This window comes from Ovis aries, chromosome 2 (assembly GCF_016772045.2).
Source record: "Ovis aries strain OAR_USU_Benz2616 breed Rambouillet chromosome 2, ARS-UI_Ramb_v3.0, whole genome shotgun sequence".
In the NCBI taxonomy this organism is placed as follows: Eukaryota; Metazoa; Chordata; class Mammalia; order Artiodactyla; family Bovidae; genus Ovis; species Ovis aries.
The window spans coordinates 23,720,546-23,738,678 of record NC_056055.1 but is presented as its reverse complement, the minus strand read 5'-3'; the positions used below and the strand labels follow the sequence as shown (position 1 = coordinate 23,738,678).

General features: G+C 43.6%; 1 long non-coding RNA gene across 1 annotated transcript; it reads left to right on the top strand.

Moving 5' to 3' along the window:
* Nucleotides 1-14,410: 14,410 nt before the first annotated feature.
* On the top strand, nt 14,411-17,215 carry LOC132659249 (uncharacterized). The gene is made up of 2 exons (XR_009599475.1): nt 14,411-14,522; nt 14,977-17,215. It is a non-coding gene; the product is annotated as an uncharacterized LOC132659249 (long non-coding RNA).
* The last annotated feature ends 918 nt before the right edge of the window (nt 17,216-18,133 follow it).

Here is an 18,133-nt window from a genome sequence, read left to right as displayed (position 1 = left end):
CTTCTCTTTCTTACCTCATGTATTGGTGGTTTTCTTTAGTGTTACATTCTTTTCTCATTTTCTTTTATTTATTATAAGCTTTTTTCTTTGTGGTTTCTATGAAGTTCACATATAACATCCTATGTAAATTGTAGCCTGTTTTAATTGGTAGCAACATTCCAAAACTTTATCCTTTTACTCTACCCCACCATATTTTGGGCTTCCCACGTAGTTCAGCTGGTAAGGAATCCTCCTAAAAGGCAGGAGACCCCAGTTCAATTCCTGGATCAGGAAGATCCCCTGGAGAAGGGATAGGCTACCCACTCCAGTATTCTTGGGCTTCCCTGGTGGCTCAGATGGTAAAGAACTCCCTTGTGATGCAGGAGCCCTGGGTTCAATCCCTGGGCTGGGAAGATCCCCTGGAGGAGGGCAGGGCAACCCACTCCAGTATTCTTGCGTGGAGAATCACCATAAACAGAAGACCCTGGCAGGCTACAGTCCATGGGGATGCAAAGAGTTGGACATGACTGAGCAACTAAGCACAGCTCCGCAGTTTATAATTTTGATAACACATTTTACCCCATTTTATTTTATGCATCCCTTGATTATTATAATTTTAGTAATATTTACTACTTTTGACCCACTATCTTTATTTTACAGTCAGTCCCCTACACATGAATGAATTCTATTCCCAAAGCTCATTCCTAAGTCCAGCAAAGTTAACTTAGGTACCCAACTAACACAGTTGGCTATATAGTACTGTACTATAGTGGGTTTAAAATAATACATAAAAAACAAACACACAAAAAATAAAGAAAACATTTTTAATCTTAAAGTATAGTACCGTTAAATGTACAATAGCACAGCATAGCAGCTGCCATTCAGGGCTGGCATTGAGTAAACCGGCAAGAATAGTTACTGACTAGAGGAGAGAGAGGAGTTGGGAGATGGTAGAGCTGAAGGATTGTCAGCAATAGGAAATGGAGGGCAAACTGCAGTTTCACTCACATCTGACTTTGATGGCATGCACGTTTGCATCTTTGAAAGTTTGCAACTTGATGGTTTGTATTTAGAGAACTTACTGTATTATGATATATATTATACACGGTCTTTTCCACTGAGATTTTTGCTTTAATATGTTTTCTTATTATTAATTAATGCCATTTCCTTCAGCTTAAAGAAATCCCTTTAATATTTCTTGCAGGGTTAGTTTAATGGTGATAAACTTTTTGATTTTTTTTAACTTTGCTTATCTGGGAAACTCTTGATCTCTTCTTCAATTCTGAATGAAAACCTTGCTCAATAGAGAATTCTTGGTTTGAAGTTTTTCTTCTTTTCAGCACTGAATATGGCATGCTATTCCCTTTTGGTTTGTAAAAATTTCTGCTGAAAAATCTACTGATTTGGGGCATTTTCCTTATATTTAACAAACTGTTTTTCTCCTGCTACTTTTAAAAGTCTTTCTTTAACGTCTATCTTTTTCATTACAATGCTCATTTTATTTGTATTTTCTGAGCTTTCTAGACTTGGATGCCTATTTTCTTTACCAAATTAGGGAAAATTTCAGCCACTATTTCTCTAAATAATTTTTTTGGCCCTTTCCCTTTCTTTTCTTCTGGGACCTTGTGCTAAGTTGCTTCAGGCGTGTCCGACTCTGTGTGACTCTATGGACTGCAGCCTGCCAGGCTCCTCTGTCCATGGGATTCTCCAGGCAAGAATACTGGATTGTATTCTTTCTCCATCTGGAACCTTACAATACAACATCTACCTGATGTTGTCCCAAAGGTCCTTTAAGATATTTTCACTTTTTAAAGTTCTTTTTTCATTTTGCTGCTCTGACTGGGTGAATCCCATTGTTTTGCCTTCCATCTCACGGATTCATTTTTCTACCATATCCAGTCTGCTGTTGCAACCCTTTAGTGTGTTGTCCAGTTTGGTTATAACTTCTGTTTGGTAATTTCTTGTATTTTCTATCTTTTTGTTGAAGTTCATCCATTCTTTTCCCAAGTTCTGTGAGCATTCTTATGACCATTATTTTGAATTCTTTACCAGATAGCTTGCTTATCTCTGTTTGAGTTAGTTCTTTTCCTGAGGCTTTGTCTTGTGTTTTTCGATTGGAACATATTCTTCTGTCTTCTTATTTTATTTTATTTCTGTCTTCTCTGTTTATTTCTGTGTATTAGCTACATGGGAAAAACCAATGGCAGAAGGAGAAGAGGGCATCAGAGAATGAGAATGCTGGATGGCATCACTGATGCAATGAACATGAACTTAGACAAACTCCAGGAGATGGTGAGGGACAGGGAGGCCTGGCATGCCGCAGTCCATGGGATGGCAAAGAGTCACACACGACTGGACAACTGAACAACAGCAACAGCAACATTAGGCATATTATCTATCTCTCACGGTCTTGGAGGAGTGACTCAGCCCCTGCGAAGTCTTGCGACTTATTACTTCCTTTCCAGCAGATGCTTCAAAATTAGTAAGTGGGTCTTCTTCACCTATGGCCCATATGCTTTTAAATCTGGTGTTTTAAGCTACTTTTGAGATTGAGTGAGTTTTGCACATGATCCTTTTAAGAGTGGGTTCTCCATTCCCTGTAGTTCTGTAGCTTTCCCGGGCATGTTCCTTGTTGGTTTTCAAAGCCAGGTGTTTTAGGGGCTCATCTCTCCTGTACAGGATCAAGAGGTTGGAGTATCAGATGTGAAGCTCAGATCCCTCAGCCTTCGGGGAAAAGACCCATACCTTTGTGATCTCTCCTGATTGTGGATCATTGTAGGTGGGATCTAGGTTTTTCCTTGGCAAGCCTGTATCTCTGCCTCTTTTACCCATTTAGATGCTGTCCTTTTACCCTTTGCTGTGGAGGCTCTGGGTTTTAGGTCTCTTTCTGAGGGACTTATTTCCTATGTTTTTGTAGGTTTTTTGTGAGCATGGTAGGAGGTGAGATCAGGATCTTCCTACACTTGCATCTTGAAGCCTCTCTGGCTGTGATTGTAGTGCAGGAGGAATGGTTAAAGACGGTAGTTGGGAGAAATGCTTTGACAATGTTAAAAATGATAACTATGAAATGCTTAAGACTGTTTCCTGACACTATGAATACAGCTACTTTTCTTTACTTTTTCAGGCACTTTGAAATGATGGGTAAGAACAAGGCCATCAGCAGAAATGAAGAACATGAACATAAATTACATCAGGAGGTCAGGATTTCCCATTCTGGATACTTTTCAAGGATGATCTTCAAAGCAAGGACATTTTCAATGCTTGGGTTTGTTAAATAAAAAGCTAATGTTCGACTTAACCTCTGTGTTTGTTCATGTGGTTATTCTTCTTCCTCGAGGCAGCTTTCTCTGTCTCTGAAAAATGCAAACATGTCCAGCATCAGGAGAATTTCTGAGTAGTCTTTTCTTCCTAATTCCTTTGCAGAAGGTGGACTACAAAGGACGCTTGTCTCTTCCTGAAGACACAGTTCCTAGTGATGGGCTGTATAGATCTGAGTTCGCAGTGCAAGAACAGAGACCTGGAAATAGAATGCAAGGGGAGACTGATATGTCAGGGGGCCTTCAGGAGATGTTTAACTTCTGAAAACAAGGGGGTCACCTGGATGCAGACTGCCTGTTCTACTCAGTACTCCAAGGGAGAGTGGGCCCAGATACCCTGGAGGGCCTGAGTCTGAACTCACAGGGGGCCCATCTGATGGATTCAAAAGAAAATAACATCCCGTGTCACCTTGCAGGATATCTTTTTCCACTGAGAGATGTGGTCCTTAATTCCACATGCAACCACATGCAGGTAACATATTCATAGGTTCCAGGGATTAAGACATGATTAGGCTGCCTCTGAGGGGCCAGTCATTACCAACCAGGTGAGGAATTTGCATTTTTATCCTGTGTGTGGCAGGAGCTTTTGGAGGAATTCACATAGGGAAGTATTCTGATTAAGAGCTGCCCCCGCAACAGGGTGTCACAGTGTTACAGAACCCTTCAGGATGTACAGGGCTTCCCTTGTAGCTCAAATAGTAAAGAATCTTCCTACAATGCAGGAGACCCATGTTCGATCCCTGGGATGGGAAGATACCCTAGAAAAGGGCATGGATACCCATTCTAGTATTCTTGCCTGGAGAACTCCATGGACAGAGGAGCCTGACGGGCTACAGTCCATGGGAATCGCCAGAGTTGGACGTGACTGAGCGACTAACACACACAAGGTGTTTCTGGGCTTCCCAGGTGGCGCCAGTGGTAAAGAACCCGCCTGCCAATGTAGGAGACATGAGAGACGTGGTTCCATTTCTGAGTCGGGAAGATCCTCTGGAGGAGGGCATGGCAACCCACTCCAGTATTCTTGCCAGGACAATCCTATGGACAGAGGAGCCTGGCAGGCTATGGTCCATGGTGTCTCAAAGAGTTGGACATGAGTAAAGTGACCTAGCATGCACGTAGGATGTTTCTGGCACCTGTCATAGCCCCATTCTCAGAGGAACAGTCTGCTGGGTGCCAGGCCCTCCCTGGGGCCCATGGAAGCCTAGCTGACCACTGTGTGTGTCCAGTGCAGAGGGGAAAGGGAGCTGGAGAGGAATCCTGTCCACCATCTGGCTTCTTCCGGCCAGAGCCTCTTCTTTGATTCAGCCCTCACTGCATTCCAGAGTTCTCCAGGCTACATGTTCAAGAAGAGATTGAAATAGTGAAATGTCCACTGGTTAGTGTCTTTTACAGAAGAAGAGAACCTCAAATACCTTTGAATCTATTATGGGTCTGGCCCTCTTCATTGCAAGAGGGAACTATATTGTTTTGAGAGTCCCGTTTTTATTTTTGGTAACTCTGTGTCACATCTACTTTTCTATTCAACTGAAGAGGCATCTTCACTGCAATCCCTAAATTATTTAATCGTCCCTGCTATTGGGTTGGTCAAAAAGTTCCTTCAGTTTTAAGTATTATAATGTACTTGCTGTGATCGATATTCTTGTATAATGAATGAGGCTTGTCCTATTTAAGTGTTTATATAAGCTAGTTACATGAAGTGCCAGGTAATGACTATTATCATAGTAAGTCATTTTTGTAAATTTGCACAAGTTTTTGAAACTCATTGGTAAAACAGAAAATTTTTGGTTTAAGGATAATCTTCACTGAAGCCTGGAAATTCACTCTAACAGCTTGCACCTGGGTTACATTTACTCTGTCCTATTCTGTAGAAGTTGTTACAATATTTGACAACCATCTAGTAGGATGAGAGGGAGACAGTCCCTGGAGAAGGCTCTTTCCAAGGAGGCCAGGTGCAGGGGATGGAGATATGACCTTAGTTAATGTCTCTTCACTCTTTGGGGAGTGGAATATACGCATGATGGGGTTTAGTGCACCTGGAAGCATTAGCTAATGCATATTTCTTGAGCGTTGCAATATATTTGTCTCCTGGGAGGCTGATAAGAACAAATTTGTGATGACCACATGTGAAGCAATGGGGCAAGTGCAGACTTGGACTTGGCTTCCTCTGATACCAATAGTGGTGGAAGTCGAGGAGATGCTCACATGCTCAAGATAGGAGAGAGAACTCTTTAGATTCTCACCTCTTCCTGCAGCAATTATCATCATTAGTCATCCTTCAGTCTCTCTTTCGTGTCATTGCAACCAAAACAAACACAGGTTACTCTGTTAAACTCCTAGCTGCTGTAATAATGATAACAAAACATGTTCAACCTTGTGCCTGGTTCTTGCTATGCATGCAGCGCTTATAGTTAACATGTTATTTCTGTGTTCTGCTCTTTCATATTTTTGATAGTTTGTTGCTTTCGTTTTTCTGGTTTTGAATCAGTTTCTCTCAATTTTTATTTCTTTCTCTGTCTACATTTATTACTTTCAAAATAGTTTTATTTTCAAAAGACTATTTTCAAATAGTCTTGTGGCCTATTTGTCCTTTCCTATTTCTTTTTCTTTTTAATATTTATTGTGTTGTGTCTCAGTCATTTCTTTCCATTCTCAAACCTTTGATTATGTCAACAATTGCTAACAATCCATAAACTTCCTTAAGTGACTAAGGGCTCAGAAATGCCTGTAACTGTGACCTAATCTTATTCATCTTATTGAGTTCCATGATATGTGCTGAACAATACCTATGGAAATAGAAAGTTGAATTTCCAAAATATTAAGCAATAAATTTCCAGCAACTAAAGCCCACACTCATAATTTTCAGCATGATTTTCTTGGGCACCATCTTGTAATGGTCAGAACCACAGATGGCAGGCTCTGCTGAGGAGACCATTGAACAAAGAGACCCATCAACCCTCATAGGTCTAGCCCTTTCTCTTAAGTCCTAAAACAATGTTCTGCTATGGCTAAATTACCTACAGTGTACTTACTGGTGTTACCAACTCCCAGGATGTTGAAATGAGAATTGTGGCTTGGCCACAGTTGTAAACAATCTATAACTTTAAATCTCTTACCATCTGGCTACAGGGAAGCCTTCTCATAAATGGTTTGCTTTCTTTAATCTGAACTCTTTTTGCATATTTGTGTTGCTTGTTATGTCTAGACTCTGTCTTCCCTGAATAAATGCAACATGAAGCTACAACCTGTTAACTTGGTCACAGAGCTGAAAGGTAGAACATAGGGATGAGAGGGTGGCTGGAGGGTAGACAGGTGGCGAGATGGATGGATATGTGATAAAGCAGTAGAGTCAAATGGGCATGGTAGGATCTAGATGGCATGTGTATTGGCTTTTACTGCAATATTCTTTTGGTTTTTCAGTTTATTTGAAACATTTCACAACAAAATGTTGAAGGAAAAATGTGGAGATGGTGGGATGATGGTTTAAAATCTTATAAATCCCTATGACTTTTATTTTCTCCCCTAGTTAGTTACATGCAGCTTACTTCTGGCCAAGTTCAGGCAGATGCACCTACAGAACACATTCACCAGAGCTGCTGCTATCCAGAGTCTTCTCAATTAGATGCTGATCTCCTTTGGCAGGATCAAGTTATACCCATTTTCTCTTTCTGTCTGTGGATCAATACTGAGCACAGAGTGAATTTTCAAATACTACAGTTTTACCAAGGTGGATTGGAAAGTTGGCTTTCACAGTGTATTTCTTATTATGTTAACAAACCAGACAGGGTCAGTGGAAATGAAGTAACCAATCCCTTCGTCAGCCACATGGGTGTTTGATCCCTTCATCAGCCACTTGGGTGTTGCTGGTATTCAGTTCCTTCCTTCTTGTATCAGTTATCTCTTGAGGGTACCAGGCCTCCAGGTCTGGGAACACAAAGCTGGAAGACATGATCACTGCTGTTCAGGAGTTTATGGGGAAATGGAGATGGTTACAGTGTGATGTTCATGTTTGCTGGGGGAGGTCAGTGGGATTAGCAAAAATGAGAGCCTTGTCCTTGGCCCTTGCCCACTCCAGAGGCTGCCTACCCCTCTCGCAGACCACCTCCAAGCAGGCCCAGACTCCAATGTCAGGAAAAGCTGGGGAACCAATGCCCAAGGTCACCCCTCACCAAAGAGGAGCCTGGACTGAGGATCTCTGTCTTTCTTGCTCCATGGGGCAATTGCACATCTCTGGAGTGTTCCCAGCAGGACTGAGCCCCAGGTGCCCACAGAACCATGGCGCACACTTCATCAATCCTCCTCCCTTCTTCCTGAGTAAGTGCTTCCTGCAGCTGTCTCCAAATGAACTAATGTAAGGAAACTGTGTCTCGCTTTGGGAAAGACTCAAACTAGGACACAAACACAAACCACCTGGAGCCAGGTGGGATCAGCACAGGTCTAGGAATCCATCCATCAGCCAAGGTAGGGTGGGGTGAGGAGGTGGGTGGGGGTGGGGACACACACAGCACTTGGAGACATAAGGCTATAAGTAGGAGATCTATTGAACTGAATCACTAAAAACAAATTAAGGTTTTAAAAGAGCATATAGAGCAGGATTTCTTGCTTTCTGTATTAATTCTTAAAACCTTTTTTATTATATGTTGGGGTATAGCCAGTTAACAATGCTGTGATAGTTTCAGGTGGACAGCATAGAGACTCAGCCATACATAAACATGTATCCATTCTCTTCCAGACTCCCCTCCTATGCAGGCTGCCACATAAGCACCTTTGGCATTTTGCGCCAGAAAATTCTCTCCTGTGGAGACTGTTCTGTACACTGCAGGAAGTCGGGCCTCTACCCATTAGATGCCAATCGCACGTCTTCCTGCCAGTTGTGACAACCAAAAACATCTTCCAGGCACAGCCAAATGTTTCCTGGGGGTGGGGAGGGGCCAAAATCACATTCAGCTGAGAACCACTGACACAGAGTTTCTGGAGTTTCAAAGTGGCATCCTGATTCTAGAACATCTCCAAATATACAGGTGGTCCTGTGATAGTGCTGCCAGGGCCATCATGGGGGTGGTCCAGAAACCCACCTCACTGATGGGGCAGCTCTGTGCTCTGCAGGAAAGCCTCCTGCCTGTTGGCCGCATGCTGACCCGGGGGCACAGTGCTGTGAATTTATGGGGGTCCCTTGGAAGAGTCTATTAGGCGAGAGCTGGAGCTGACCTGCCTGATGCCAATCCTAAAGCAGCCCCAATACCTCCTCTTCCACCTCTGTGACCATTTTTGGGAGTCCCAGGCTTGGCGTTTCCTTGGCTGCAGAACTTTGGGCAGCCTTGAGGTCACTTTAGTGAGCTTTCCATTGAGGATTGGGCTGGGATGTGCCAGGCACCTGTGGAGGGAGATACTGTGTGGGACCCGATGGGTTTAGGCCGCCTCCCAGGAGAGCCACTGGACAGGTCCAAAGAGATTCTGAATCAAAATGTGCTACAGAGCCTCCTGCTCTTGCTACCAAACCACCTCAGAGTCCTGGGATCCAGCCCACCCTGGAATCCCCAGGGGCAGTTAAATGTTCTCGCATACAGGGTGGCAATCCTTGTTTAGCAGGCCGCCCCAGAGTCTCCCTTGTAGCTCAGTCTGTAAAGAATCTGCCTGCAATGCAGGAGACCCGGGTTAGATTCCTGGGTCAGGAAGATCCCCTGGAGAAGGAAATGGCAACCCACTCCAGTATTCTTGCCTGGAGAATCCCATGGACAGAGGAACCTGGTGAGCCCCAGTCCATGGGGTCGCAGGAGTCAGGCATGACCTAGGACTAAACCACCACCACTACCAAGGGGTCTGTCAGTGTTTGCGGAGGGGTCGTGCATACACACAGCTGAGAAGTCTGTAGAGAACCCTGTTCCCTCCGGGAGTTTTCAGATTCAGTCTGGAGGATGAGGCAGGCACATCACAGTGGAGAAGATTATCAGTGCCCTGCAGGACCACGCGCTCTATGGAAAAGGATCACTTCTGACCCCTGTGATAGCATCACATGGGCGAACACGCCACCGTCCAAATTGCCTGGGGGGCTGGCTCTTCTTCCCTCTACTTGGTCTCTGGTTGAGATTGCCTGGGAGCTTTTCTGCCTCCCCATTCCCCACCTTCTCTGCGATGGTCTAAGAAACCCACTCTTGGAGTAGCAGTGAATGTGTTGGCTGAAGGGTAAAGACGGCCTAGTACAGAGCGGTGGGCAAGGCAGAGAGGACGCCTCCTTGCTCTGAAGCCTGTCCGGTCCCTAAAGACAAGGCAATCTCTTGCCTAAGGGACCAGAGTTTCTCTTAAATGCAGGTGATGAGGCTCTGGCCCCCAAATTTGGATTTGATGGCCTCAGGAAGCAGATTTTCAGGTTCATTTTATTTATTTTTAAAATGTTTTATTTTATATTGGAGTATAGCCAATTAACAATGTTGTGTATTTCAGGTGGACAGCAAAGGGACTCAGCCATATGTATACATATATCCATTCTCCCCCAAACTCCCCTCCCCTCCAGGCTGCCACTTAACATTGAACAAAGTTCCCTATTCTGTACAGTAGGCCCTTGCTGGTTACCCATTTTAAATAGAGTAGTGTGTACATGTCCATCCCAAACTCCTAACTATCCCTTCCCTGTGTCCTTCCCTCTGGCAATCGTTAAGTTTTTTCTCTAAGTCTGTGAATCTAATTCTGGTTTGTTTTTTTTTTTCATTCCTTCTGCCTACTTTGCATTTAGTTTTTTTTTTAAATTTTACTTTATAATACTGTATTGGTTTTGCCATACATAAACATGAATCTGCCATGGGTGTACACATGTTCCCAATCCTGAACCCCCCTCCCACCTCCCTCCCTATACCATCTCTCTGGGTCATCCCAGTGCACCAGCCCCAAGCATCCTGTATCCTGCATCGAACCTAGACTGGCGATTCGTTTCTTATATGATATTATACATGTTTCAATGCCATTCTCCCAAATAAGTTCATTTATATCATTTGTTTTTAGTTTTTGCATATAAGGGATGTCACACAATATTTTTCCTGTGCTTGACTATTTTACTCAGTATGACACTCTCTAGGCCCATCCATGTTGCTGCAAACGGCATTACTTCATTCTTTTAAATGGCTGAGTAATGATCCATTATATGTTTGTGAGTGCATAGTTGCTTCAATTGTGTCTGACTCTCTGCAACTTTATGGACCATAACCCTCCAGGCGCCTCTGTCCACGGGATTTTCCAAGCAAGAATACTGCAGTGGATTGCCCTGCCCTCCTCCAGAGGATCTTCTGACCCAGTGATTGAACCCTCATCTCCTGCATCTCCTGCATCGCAGGCAGATTCTTTACCGCTGAGCCACTGGGGAAGCCCAATCCATTATATACGTGTACGCATTTTAATTTTAAATAATTGTCCCCAAGTAGTCAGTGGACGAGGCTCTGCTCTGAGAAGCAAGGGCATCTTGCATTCTTCTGTGGGACAGGGAAATGGTGTTTAATTGCGGGATTTCACTCACAAGCTGGGGGGAAGGCAAGCTGGTTGATGGATAGCCCACCACAACTCTGGTCTGGGAGAACATGAGGTCTTAACAGAGGGCCGATCAAGGCAGAGGAACCCTTATGTTGACACTGAGACAGACTGAACAGAGCAGGTCTCTCAACATGCCATCTCCCCACTGCACCAGTTTCCAGAAAAAGCGAGATCCAGTTACAAGGTAACAGAAAGGTGGTCATGACTGAGATGGGAACCATTCATCCTTCATTCCTGAGCATCCTGCTGGCCACACCTATAGGAACAGAATTTTCCAGGGACTGTTGTATTGAAAAATTGAAAATCGTCCTGAGAGATGGGCAGAAATTGAATTTGAGTCCACTTTCCATACCCAGATTCCTTTCCTGAGTAACCCAGGAAACTGGGTGGGTGAGGTTGTGAAGAAGTTGGGGGAGGAGGGGCTCACGTGTGTGATCTCCTGCTCCTCCAGTGAAAGGCTGGCACTAAACCACCTCCCTGAGGGAAAATGGATACATGTATATGTGTGGCTGAGTCCCTTTACTGAAACTATCATCACAACATTGTTAATTTGCAATAGTGGTTTAGTCACTAAATTGTGTCTGACTCTTGTGACCCCATGGAGAGGAGCCTGCCTGGTTCTTCTGTCCATGGGATTTTCCAGGCAAGAATACTGGAGTGGGTTGCCATTTCCTTCTCTTTTTGACTCAGTGACCGAACCTGCGTCCCCTGCATTGCAGGCAGAATCTTTACCAACTGAGCCACCTAATTGGCTGTACCTCAATATAAAACAAAAAGTTTTTAAAACCTACCTCATCTTTCCTTGAGTGATTTTCTTTTGATCTGGGCAAAGTTGATGGGTAAATGATCCTATAGATCAGCATATGCAATGGTTCACCCAACCCTCCATCTAGAAGTGAGGGATCCTTACTTCTTATCTCAATAAGATAAATTCTTAAAGTGTAGCCCAAGGGCCATTAGCATCAACATCACCTGAGAAATGCAATTATTATGCCTTTCAGACCCACCGAGAAACTCAGGGTAGGGCCCAGAACGCTGCATTTTAAAGTCCTGCAGGGGCTTCTGATGCGAGGAACCACGGCAATGCAGGAATAATAAGCTCACACCGGTACAGATCAGCTGAGGCAGAATTCAGCCCATGTTCCCAAGCACCAAGACTAGCGGCCCTTTCCACCATCATTCTGACACTCATTTTTCCAAAAGAACCAGAAGGCATTTCATCTCTCTAGAGATCTCTTTCCAAGCTTTTTTTCTCCCACCAGAAACATTCTCTGACCACCCCATTGAACAGTGGGTTTTGTCTGCCTCCTCTCAGCTTCCCAGTATCTCTGTTTGATAGTTCCTTTCTGACTGGTGGCTCAGACGGTAAAACGTCTGTCTATAATGCGAGAGACCCGGGTTCGATCCCTGGGTTGGGAAGATCCCCTGGAGAAGGAAATGGCAATCCACTCTAGGACTATTGCCTGGAAAATCCCATGGACAGAGGAGCCTGGTAGGCTACAGTCCATGGGGTTGCAAAGAGTCGGACATGACTGAGCGACTTCACTTTCTGACTGGGGGCGCCTGGAGAGCAAGGACTGTGTCTCACTGTATGGGTCTGGGGTTGAGAAGATCCACCATGATGTTCACAAGAACATCACTGGTGGTGGCACTGCTTAGATTCCACCCACAAGAAAGGTGCCATGAGCTAATTATCTGGAGTTTTAGTCTGGGTTCTCCTGAGAAACAGAACCAAGAGAGATAGACAAGTAGATAAGGGACTTATTTTAAAGAATTGACTAATGCGGTTTGTGGAGGCTTTCAAGTCCCACTCTACAGTGCAAGTTAGCAGGCTGGAAACCCAGAGAAGAGCTGATATTTCAACTGGAGTCCAAAGTTCATGTAGAGTCAGAATCCCCTTTTTCTTGGGGATTTCAAAGATTTTTTTTCTCTTAAGGTTTTTGACTGATTGGATGAGGCCTACCCACCTTATGGAGACTTATCCGCTTTTCTCAAACTCTACTGATCTAAAAGTTAATTACATCTAAAACTACCTTCGCAGCAGACATTGGGCCAAACATTTATATGCCATGGCCTAGCCAAGTTGATAGTTAGAATTAAACATCAGACAGAGAATTCCCTGGTGGTTCAGTAGTTAGGATTCAATGCTTTCACTGCTGTGGTCTGGGTTCAGTCCCTGGTCCGGGAACTAAGGTTCTATAAGCCATGCAGTGTGGCCAAAAAAAAAAAAAAATCACGCTAGTGACACTGTGGAAGCAATGCACTTTGTAAAACTACATAGACAAGAGCCAGGGGCAACCACTGTTAAGCTGAGTTAGACACATATGCATCTGCTCAGGGACACACTCATGCACAAACACACACATACACGCATGGGTGACAGAATGTGGCAGTGACTACCCAAGAGTGTCTGTGAGAGAAAATCGTCACACTGGGGTTTTCCTTTGCACCGTCTCCTAAATATACATTTCTATTTGTAACATAAAAGCAAGTCAAAAGCCACTCTGCATTTACCAAAAGCCCAGAGAACACCACTGAGAACAGTAGGCAAGTCTAACAGTGGAAAACCCACAGAATTTTGCTGGTTTCTGCTTTGATTTTCCTAATCAGCTGAGGACTAGCTAAGAAGATAACCCTTCATTTAGGAGGAATTAATTTTTCAATATCTACAGCTATTTCATGTCATGTTTGCCACCCTTAACCAGTATGACACATTCCTTTCCCCTGTGGTGTTTACCTCATGAAAAAACACTTCTCTGTGATTGATGGCTCTCTGAAGAGTTCAAATTCAGGGTTTTGACATTTAGTGAACCATGATTTCCTTTTTGCTTTGGCTTTTTTTTTTTTTAACCACTCTCCATTTTTCTTTTTATTCTTAAAAACAATGGGAATGAAAATAAAAGTGATCAAAGAGCTCCATCACTGAATTCTCTAAGTCTTAAATTGGACTTATCTCACTGATGCATACATTCTTGCTGGCAAGTAATAGAGGAGCATACATTTTTGCAAGCTTTACATTCAAGAAACTTTTGATCCTTTTAAACTGATAATGACAGTGAGTGCATTTCAGTAAGAAATTTTAAAAGTTTTTGTCTTGTTAGTCTCTGTCTGTGATGTGTTTATATATGAAAATTTCATAAATCTGTTATTGTGAAAGACACAATTAATGCAATAGGATAAACAAGCTCCAAACAAGTCCCAGGTGATTACAATTGTGCAGGGTGGTGACTATAATGGGGAGCCAGCCAGCTCTGGGGGAAGGGTCAGGAGCATGCTGGCCTGGGTGCTTGAGGACTTTATCAGGAGCAGGAGCCTCTGGAAGAACCCGACTAAAGGTAACTAACTGACAAGGAAGGAGAAGCAGAAGTTGCTGTGACTGGCTGGGAAGATGTCGCTAGCAATTGTAGCACAGGCATGCAGAATGCTTGTACAAACAAGTGCCTTTGACCGGGCTGTCTTGAAAGTTTCAAACAGACCTCTGACCTGGGTTGAGGGTGGGGATAAACTTCACTCTGTAGGGAAAGTGGTGTGGGTCAGTGGTGCAGGAAGTGAGAGTGCAGGGCCTCCAGGGTGGTGGGCGGAGCATGGAAACGGTGCCACAGGGTGCTGATGATACACAGTGGATGATGGATGACAAGGTGCAGATCGTCTTCAGAATGGGCAAGCCAGCCAAAGAAATAGCTTTACACAGCAAACCGGCTTAAGGAGCAGGTACTAATTTGGACAAATCATTTTCCCCTCAAGTCTACATGTCTGTGAAATCAAGCCTGGATCTTCTCTTTGAAATATTATGAAAACAGATTAGATAAGTCCTAAAAGAAGTAACAGCTTTTTAGGCTGGTATTTTAAGTTTTGAAACGTTTTAGGGTTTAGTAACTTTTGGCTGGGAGGGGACAAAATGAACCTTTCAACAGTAATCATTAGAGCCTGTGCACACTTGTAAGCTTGACACTGCTGGAATGTTGGCCAGGGGTTTTTGGAATATGAATGTTCAAACTTGATTGCTCTTGGGGAATTTCTATATACATTTTTAAAAATCATAAGAATTTTTATGTCTTTGGGTCGCACAGAGTCGGACACGACTGAAGTGACTTAGCAGCAGCAGCAGCAGCAGCAGCTACAAACAGGCTGTCCTAAGACTCCAGTTCTTCTGATGTCTGTGCAGGTTTTGGAGACCCTGGTTGCCTGGGCAAAGGATGAAAACCACCAGTCGGTGCAGCAGGGAGCCGCGGGCAGGTGAAGGCAGCCGGGCGCCCACAGCCAGGCTGAGACCGCCCTTGTCGGTCACACAGGGAGTGCTGCCGGAAGCAGCAGAGACGCTTCTATTCTGGGAACCGTCTAAGCCACCTTTGAACTTCGTCTATCAGTAAGGAGTGTGTGGGCATTGTTGAGTGGCTTGGTCTTAAAATAAACCGTGCTGAGTCTCCAAGGTCAGATTCCAGATGCTGGACTATGCGAGTGGCGGTGGGGGTGGCGGGGGCGCGGGGGACCCTCTCAGGGAAGTGATGCTCTGTCTTGGTTGCTGAATGAGCCACGAGCCCAGAAATGAAGTCTCCTGGCTGTGCAGAAACTCAGAGGTCGCTGACCAGTTCCAGAACTTTTCCCTACTGTCTGTGCTCGCCCACAGAACATTAATGGGAAGGCATATTTTCTTTTTTTTTTTTTAAAGTTTTCCTTTCTGTAAACTCAAGGGTGCTTCTCTGACAAGCTTTATTTATAGGGATGCTCATATTTTTTGTTTAATTCTCTTTTCCCTTTGAATGCTTTTGGGAGCTTGTGCCTCAGAACTTTTCTGGAAGAGGTGACCCCTCCCTGCCCAGACTCTCCACCTCAGGGACGATAATACAGAGGCGGAGATCAGGCTGGCTCTGAAGCGATTACCTCATTTAAAGCATTAAAACCTTCCTGATAATTACTTGGAGTGAATTGAGACTTACGTGCATTAAAAAAAAAAAAAAAAAAAAAGTGAGAAATCAACCAACACCCCTCTCCCATTACAAAGGAGAACTCCCATCACAAAGGGAAACTGGAAAATGTCAGAGTGGTAGATAGAAAAATTTATTCAGTCAAATGGAAGAATTTTGATCTGGAAGACATGCGGCAGATGGTACCTTGGCTGTCCCCTACTGTAAACACAAGCAGACACACACACACACACCTACCTTATGGCAACATCACCACCCTCCCTCTTGGCTGACCTTCACCTTAGGGCCAGGTCCCCAGTATGGGGTTGGTGGCCACCTACCTGGCATGATTTAAGGGTGGAAACAAACCACTCAATCCATAACACCTCCCCCTTCACTCAACTCTGCTGACCAATGTCTCAGATGCCCATTTTATTAGAAAAGCAATACAGTTTTTAGCTTTGATTAAAAAGCCCCAAATCTCTGAGCCTAATGGGGTCATTATGAGTCACTGAACCCGTAACATCTATCCACTCCTGAGAGCACGTGGAAAAGAGGTAAGAGGGAAAATTCAGACAGCAGGAGAGTTTAAGACCTTGGAATGTACTTGGCCTTCTTCTCAATCTGTGATAATTCAGGGAATTTTTATTATAAACAACCTGTAGCATCTACAAGCCCTACAACACAGCTAGTATCTTACGGATGTATCTTGTGATTAAGCAGGAGACAGGTACAAGGATATTCATAGCAGCAATTTTTATTTATTTATTAAAGATTTTTTGATGTGGACCAGCTTTTGAAAGTCTTTATTGAATTTGTTTCAGTTGCTTCTATTTTATATTTTGGTTTTTCTGACCATGAGGCATGTGGGATCTTAGCTGCCTGACCAGGGATCAAACCCGCACTCCCAAGCATTGGAAGGTGAAATCTTAACCACTGGACTGCCAGGGAAGTCCCACAGCAATTTTTAAATGTCAAGAGTCAGAAACCAGCTTGATGTCCCTCAACAGGAGGAAATAATGGTATAGTCACAAACTGGCAAAAATGAATGTTTGACATGTACTTCTAATAAAAATGAGTAAATCTCACCAAATGCTCACATCCAAGCTCCACATGATGGGCCCTAGGGTGTAACAAATCTGACTGAGTGTGGAGTAGGACAGCTGGTCCATTGGCCGAGTCCTGCTGGGGTTCCCCGGAGACAGCACTTCTTCAGGGGTTCTCTCTGCTTCATTCCCCACTCTCAAGAACCACTCCCATGAAAGTCTATTCTGAGGTTCAGCATAGCTTATGGAACCTCCCAAGTTACTCTCAGGGACATGACTGTTTCTGTAGTGCTCATGGTTCAGCCTCAGAAAAGGTAAAAGATAGAGATGAATAAATCACAGTCACTTTTGTTCCACTATCCAGAACTGTGGACACTGTGGCATTTTCTTTCCAGACACTTTCTCAGTGCTCTGTGTGTGCATGTCTGTGTGCATTTTTTTTGTGAAAATGGTGTATACTGAGTACTCTTTTGCAAATTGTTTCTCCATTGAATATTTGGTTACATATTTCCACGTGATTCTATATTCTTCAGTACTTTTTAAAAATTGTCATGAAATATACATAAAATTCAATATTTTACTCATTTTATAGCTTCTTTTTAAAACTAATTTATTTTTTAAAATTAATTTTTAATTGGAGGATAATTGCTTTGCAATATTATGTTGGTTTCTGCCATATATCAACGTGCATCAGCCTTAGGTATGCATATGTTCCCTCCCTCTTAACTTCTTTTCCACCTCCCAACCCTCCAAGTTGTCAGAGAGCACCAGATTTGAGCTCCCTGCACCATACAGCAAATTTCCACTGGCTGTCTAATTTTACATATGGTAATGTATATGTTTCAACACTAGCCACTCAATTCATCCCACTCTCTCCATCCTGCACTGTGTCCACAAGTCTTTTCTCTGTGTCTGCATCTCCGTTGCTGCCCTGCAGATAGGTTCATCAGTACCATCCTTCTAGATTCCATATGTATGTGTTAATATATGTATTTGTCTTTCTTTTTCTGACTTACTTCACTCTGTATAATAGGCTCTAGGTTCATCCACCTCATTAGAACTGACTCAAATGCATTCCTTTTTATGGATGAGTAATATTTCATTTTATATATGTACCATAGCTTCTTTATCCGTTCATCTGTTAGTGGACATTTAGGTTGCTTCCGCGTCCTGGCTATTGTAAATAGTGTTGCAATGAACATTGGGGGTACATGTATCTTTTTCAGTTATGGTTTTCTCAGGGTATATGACCAGTAGTGGGATTGCTGGGTCATATGGTAGTTTTGGTCCTAGTTTTTTTAAGGAATCTCCATACTGTTCTCCGTAGTGGCTGTATCAATTTGCATTCCCACCAACAGTACAAGAGAATTCC